The sequence below is a fragment of the Lutjanus erythropterus genome, chromosome 13 (assembly GCF_056507025.1).
Source record: "Lutjanus erythropterus isolate fLutEry1 chromosome 13, fLutEry1.hap2, whole genome shotgun sequence".
In the NCBI taxonomy this organism is placed as follows: Eukaryota; Metazoa; Chordata; class Actinopteri; order Lutjaniformes; family Lutjanidae; genus Lutjanus; species Lutjanus erythropterus.
In genome coordinates this window covers 33,959,513-33,966,095 of record NC_139329.1, presented here as the reverse complement: position 1 = coordinate 33,966,095, position 6,583 = coordinate 33,959,513, and the positions used below count along the sequence as shown (strand labels likewise).

The 6,583-nt window shown below is 39.9% G+C and overlaps 1 pseudogene across 1 annotated transcript; it reads right to left on the bottom strand.

Moving 5' to 3' along the window:
- Positions 1-785: 785 nt before the first annotated feature.
- LOC146316951 (UDP-glucuronosyltransferase 2C1 pseudogene) lies at positions 786-4,666 on the bottom strand (annotated as a pseudogene). Its single transcript, XR_014771748.1, has 2 exons — positions 3,725-4,666; positions 786-2,980 (listed from the first exon to the last, which is right to left on the bottom strand). The product of XR_014771748.1 is annotated as a UDP-glucuronosyltransferase 2C1 pseudogene (transcript).
- Between the last annotated feature and the right edge of the window lie 1,917 nt (positions 4,667-6,583).

Sequence of the window (6,583 nt, the reverse complement as noted above, 5' to 3'; positions counted from 1 at the left end):
TTCAAACCATTCTCTGCAAGAGTGGTTGCAGAAAGTGCGGGTGCAAGAAGGCTGCACATCAGTGCACAGGCCTCTGTTGTTGTGAGGAAGGATGTGTCAGGTCTGTGCCTTGATCAACAGTAAGACATTTTGCCTTGAAGAACTATGAACAGGATCAAGATGTGTTTGCAGGATGGTTCAAATAGTACACAGTCATTACACTGGTCTTTAGACTGAACATTGTTAACATGGCCAGTGTTAATACATAACTACACTCAGTACTGCTACAGTTTAATCCTCTTACCACTATAACATGTAGAGACAATCTCGCCATTTTGTTGCATTTCTTTCTTTCAGTATTGCCATGCGTTGTATTAAAACATATTTTTTTACTTTAAGGTGCATGTGAATAAAATTTACAGTGTTGAAAACATCGAACCATGAGCATGGGAGTGGCCCCCTTGTTCTACACCAGTAACCATAGGTTACAACAACAGGTTAGCTACACCGCCCCATTAACATTATTACATTTTCACAGTTTTTATTCATTATTGATGGTTTTACTTATTTATTTATTGTTTTTACAATAAATAATTGTGGTTTTATTGCATTTTACTTCTTGTTGCCACTTCTATGCAAGTTTCTCTTTGTTTTTTCTGTGATTATTCTTCTTTTATTTTTTACTGTTTTACTCTACCACAGTGTATTTCCGAGTTAAAATAAAAATTTGCTTACATGCTTCTGTAGTTTGCTCTATGTGATTTATATCATCTACACACACACACGCGCACGCACACACGTATATCTTTATAACATTATACAACACTTTTTATTTTTCACATTTTATAAATTTTAAAAATGTCACATTATTTTTCATAATGCTTTCAACTTTAGAAACATCACACACAGACATAACTGTTGGGTTAAAGTGGAACTCTGCCTCGCCCACTGATGTGTAATCAACATTAAGCTGGTATTCTTAAAAAAAGTGCAACTTCATGTCCTGGTCTGAACCAAAGTCCATCCACTGTATCATTATGAAATGTGGACAAAAAGTGTTTGTGCGTGTGTGTGTGTGTGTGTGTGTGTGTGCAGGAGTTGCTCAGTGAATCGGGCCACCCTCCTCTGGTTAGAGAGCATCAACATATTTTTTATTATAACTTGCATGACATAAATTAGTCCCAGACAGTTGACTCTGGTGTGTTAAACTATTTTCAACCAATGAAATTAATATTTTTATGAATTTGGTGTGAAATGTTAATATTAACACCAGTATAAATGTGTTTAATCATAGTTCAGGACTCATTTTGCAGCTCAAAAATACATGTAAATCTGCAGAAACTCTTTAATGTTTGGTGATTTACAGTTTATTATTTAATGTCATTCACGTTTAACTTTTTTCCCATCAAAAATAATTCTCCACAATAACCTCACAGTTGAAATACAGGTGAATATAAGAAGCAACACAACTGTGAACAAAGCAGCCATGACATCCACAGAGTTGTAAACAAACCAGGACATTTTGTAGGACTGCGTCTGCAGATGACGGGCTCCTTTATGTCTGATCACGTATTCTATCCAAAACACAGCCTGCTCCAGTGGTTTCATGGGCTGATCTCTGTGCAGCCTCGAGAGCGTCTGCATGTTTTCCCTGTAAGAGGAGTTGTAAAGAGCAGCCGTCAGGGCATCTGCAAAGACGTGCCTATCAAGCATGGCGATATCAACAATCACAGCTCCTCCTTTTGCTTTGATTCTGGACAGATTATCAGGCTGATCAAAGAATAAGGGAAGTCCAACGACAGGAACTCCGTGGTAAATTGCCTCCTGAGCCCCATTAGTGCCTCCGTGGGTCACAAACACTCTCGTTTTGGGATGTCCTAAGAGGTCATTCTGTGGCAGCCAGTTGACGATCAATGTGTTGTTGCCCAGGTTGGCTGGTTTTTCTCCCATGTACCTCCACACAACCTTCTGAGGCAGCTGGGCGAAGGCTGCGGCAATCTCCTCAGCGATATCTTGAGGAAGCGTCCCGACTAAAGTTCCTAAGGTCATTATGATGACCCCATGGTCTCCAGAACTCTGGACGAACTCCTCCAGGTCCGCGGGGAGAGGTTTTGGTGGCTTGCACTGAAATCCACATATGTAGACGATGTTGGGCATCGTCGGACGTGGAAATTCAAAGATAAAATCATTCCTCATGAGCCAAATATCAGCATCCAGGAAGAACGTTGAGTAATCCACCTCAGGACCAAAGTACTTCTTAACTAGTGGCTTATAATGAGGTTCTGTGATGTACGACATTGTGTACATCCCCATGATGTAACTGAAAACATTCCCCACCCTTTGAGGGAAGGTCATCTTATCTGTCAGCTCTGTTGCAGTGAAAGGAATGTATGACAGAGGTGACGGGGCGATGAGGAAATGAGCTTCACCTTGAATGGTCCATCTGACGTTAAAAACAAGGGGAACCTGGAGCCGCCGTGCCAGCATCGCTCCTCCACCGATGCCGGGGTCGGTCAAAACCACATCGTACTTGGCTTCACGAAAAGCCTGCATCAGGTTTTCATCTTCAAACATCTGGGTGACCATTTCACTCATTCCCTTATGGAACTGGGAGAACTGGTTCACGTTCACCTGCTCCATCTCAATACGACTCCAGAAGCGAGACCACAAAGAGGTGTGCCTACCCTGCAGCCGGATGTCCAGCTGTTGAGACAAAAAGGTTTCAAAGTTTTGCTCAAACCCGTTAGGGCTGTCGAGGGTGACAGAGGTGTAGAGAGGAGACTTTTCACTGATGTACCAGCTGTCAGACGCCCGGATCACGGTGATCTCGTGGCCTTTGCCATGCAGTTCCTCTATGAGAACTTTCATGTTTACCCAGTGGCTTCCATCCAACGGGAACACCAGGATTTTGCCCCCAGCTGCACCGGAGAGTTGCATAAACAGTAGAGCAAAGGTGAGCAGAGATGAATGAGACACCTTCATGCTGATGTCCCTAAGAGACCTTAAAAATACACAAAAACAAGTCAATAAGAGAGTACTACATGTTTTGTGTTTAGTCACCAGTAGTTACACGTAACTAAGTATTTTTACTGAAATACTATACTTAAAGGCATAATATACAACATTTTCTTTAAAAAAACAAAACAAGCATGTATAGGCCCATATAAACATAATCCCTTTCTTTTCTTGAAGAAAATGTTTACTTCTAACTAAGTGCACACATACTGTATTTGAAAATAGTTTTGGGGTACTTTATTTTTGGAGTATTGGGAAATATTGCATTATTTATTCCACTACATCTATTTGAGAGTTATACTTACTTTTCAAAAAGACATTTTACACAGAAATGTGATATTCTTGTAAAATACAATGCATTGTTAAAATTAAACCAGTGGTTGGAGCCTCTTGTTGTGTTTCAGATGTCCATGAGTTGTTATCAGTTCCACCAGTAAAATCTGCTTGAGGTCAAAAGAGGTCAAATTATCTATGTTATGTCCTAATAAAGGCAAATTGAGGATTGTAAACACAACATCTAAAGCTCATGAAGCACCATGACTCCTCTCGGATGTGCTTATGATCTGGCAACACAGCAAAACCAAGTTCTATCTGAAAACATAACTGGATTGCCTTCTGTTAAGTTTCACACTTGCACAAAACTACGAAAACCTGCAGATAAAATGGCAAAAAATCACACTCATTCCATGGCTGTTTTTACTTGTAACAGCTTTTTTAAATCAGCACTTACCCAAATCCGCTGGTCCAGAAAATGTAATCCACCTCCAAAGTGTCACTTCAGCTTCAGTGTTTTTATATTATTTGATAAGATGGCAGGTTTTGTGCACAGGTGGAAAGAAAGAGCAGTGAATGCACCTTCAGTCTGTCCTTCAAAGTCATGTCTCACTGCCATGTAGTTACATGTCATGTACTATGTACAGCTGTTGTATAAGAAGGCACGGCTGCAGATAAGGAGCCTGTTGTAAAATGTGTGTACCGCTCGTGGTATTACTGCTTCAAAGACTTTTATCTGTGGTGCCATCTAGTGTCAAGTCAGTACAGTGACTGTTCACCTTAACAGAGCAGTAAAATTATCAGGCCCATTTTTCACAACTGCAGCACCCATTTCCTAAAACAATACCAAGTTTTCCAAAAAGCACAGAGCAATAGAAAACATGCTTCTCTGGTAAAACTGGGTTTAAAAAGTATTTATTTGACAAAGGCACGGTGTAGCATGAGGTCAATCTGAGCAATGAAATTCATTTGACATGGCAATCCTTAACTGCAGCCCTGAATGCATGTATCATTACCCATTAAAGATTTACATGCATTAAACTTTATGTATTCTGATTTAAAAACTACCTTAGAGAAGAATCAACACCTCTGTAACACAACCTCAAAAATCTTAACTTGTTAAGCTTCACAACAGGTTTGTTTTGGACTGCCTTGTGTGCTTTAATGCTTATCAATAGAAATACTTGCCTGGTAGTCAAACCCTTTAATAAAGTAGTATTTAAATAATGCCTGTGATTATGCCTACTTTTTTGCTCACCATGGGTGTTTTTAACATGTTTTGGGGGCCCCAGGGCAAACGTTTACCACTGGGTCCCTGCTGCCTCAAAGTTCACTGCACACTATAGATGGAAGCCTTATTATATTTTGCACAGACCCTGTTTGGCCTGGTGTGCATGTTAGTCCCATAATGGCATGATCGTTTTCAACATGGCGGCCTGGTAAGAAACTTTCTCATACTGCAGCTGAACAGTAGACTTTCTGAGGGCATTTGAGGCAAGAAAAAAAAGAAAAATGCAGTAACAGAATCTTGATCCAAATTTGATCAGCACTGCCTAGTCTGACAGTTTGATCTGAGTTTTGTGAGCAGCGTGTGTTCAGATTTATTGAGTAAATAAAGCATGCATTTGTTTCGGTCTGATGCTGGTCAGTGACCTCTAGTGGCAGTGAATGTCCCATACAGCAGTGTTCCCCAACCCTGGTCCTCAGGGCTCACTGCCCTGCCTGATTTATATGTTTCCCTGCTCCAACACACCTGATTCAAATGATCAGCTCGTCATCAAGCCTCTGCAGACACCTGACAACAACCTGATTATTTAAATCAGGTGTGCTGGAGCAGGGAAACATCTAAAACATGCAGGGCAGTGGGCCCTGAGGACCAGGGTTGGGGAACACTGCTATACAGCACCTTTAAAGGAGCAATGTGCTGCATTTAGTGGCATCTAGTGGTGATCTTGCAGATTAAAAACACCTCATCTATCTCAATGCATCCAAGCATGTCAGAGAACCTACAGTGGCTGTGAAACTGTGAAACTGTGCTGTAGATATAAATGTTCAGGTTATTATCACACTAATTAAAACATACTTGTCGGTTTCTGTGCCAATAGATCCCACTAAATCTTACCAACTGGACCTTTGAAACTGGAGTTGGACACAAGACTGCAAGATTATGTCATAATACAGATTATAGTTGAACCAACACACAGCAAATATGAGGCTTTTGAGGCCCTTATAGGTTTGATTTCCCGCAAAAACTGCCTGCTTTGCCCAACTGGTAATCCAGCCTAGCTTTTTGAAAAACTTCCTCAAGATCTCGTTTGTTTGTGTATTACATATTAATATACATGTAGATGCATTATTATTATCCCCACCAGGTTCTTGTGAAGATGATATCTCAAGAACACCTTGAAAGAATTTCTTCAAACTTCTGGATACAAAAGTTCTCTTGGTCAAAGACACACTTAATACCAATTATTAAATTCCTTCAAAGTTACAGGTCAATATAGTGGTAACTTCCATATTAAATTTCTTCAAAGTCTTCACTACATACATTACATGAGTCTGTACAGACATGGATGTAAACTGTAACTTGACTGGTTGGTGGAGACATAAAACTGTGAGGTAATAATTCTATTTTTGAACTGTTCTGTTTTATACAACCGTATAGGGTATCACACGAGCAGTATGGAGACATTTTGAAAGGTCACCAGTCTTCAAATACAAAAAAATAACTGAAAGAAAACAAAAGGCCATACTGCCCTGCTCGCCTGGCATAATCCAAGTCTCCTAAAGCCCTGACAAGCTGACTTGAAAGGCATCTTTTAACCATGTTTTTAGTCTAAATCATCACTGCAGATCCTCGGCTTTGAGCCATTTTCACCTGCAAGTGCACTCCATCTGAACTGGGTGTGTGTGGTGTGACGTGTGAGTGCAGGTGAACGGCATGTTTGGGGCTTTAGGATACTTGTACTATGCTTGACAAGCAGTATGGAGGTACGTTTTCTTCTTTGGGGTTAGGTTTCTGTTTGAAAACTGTTTTCTTGTGAAACTTCAGCACTGTTTTGTGGACTAAAAAAACTACACCCAACCTTCAGTCAACATGAGGGTGAGTAGATGATGACTTAATTTTCATTTTGGGGGGAACTATCCTTTTAATTTAGTTTAATAAGTCTGCTAATTAAAAAAAAAAAAAAAAAAAAAGAAATCAAGATATATTGTGTGCATTGTATTTTATCTTATAAATAACGTTATTATTAATGTTTGCTCATAAACTGCGCCCAGACAAAACAAGCTGAGTATCTCTACTATAATTTATTAA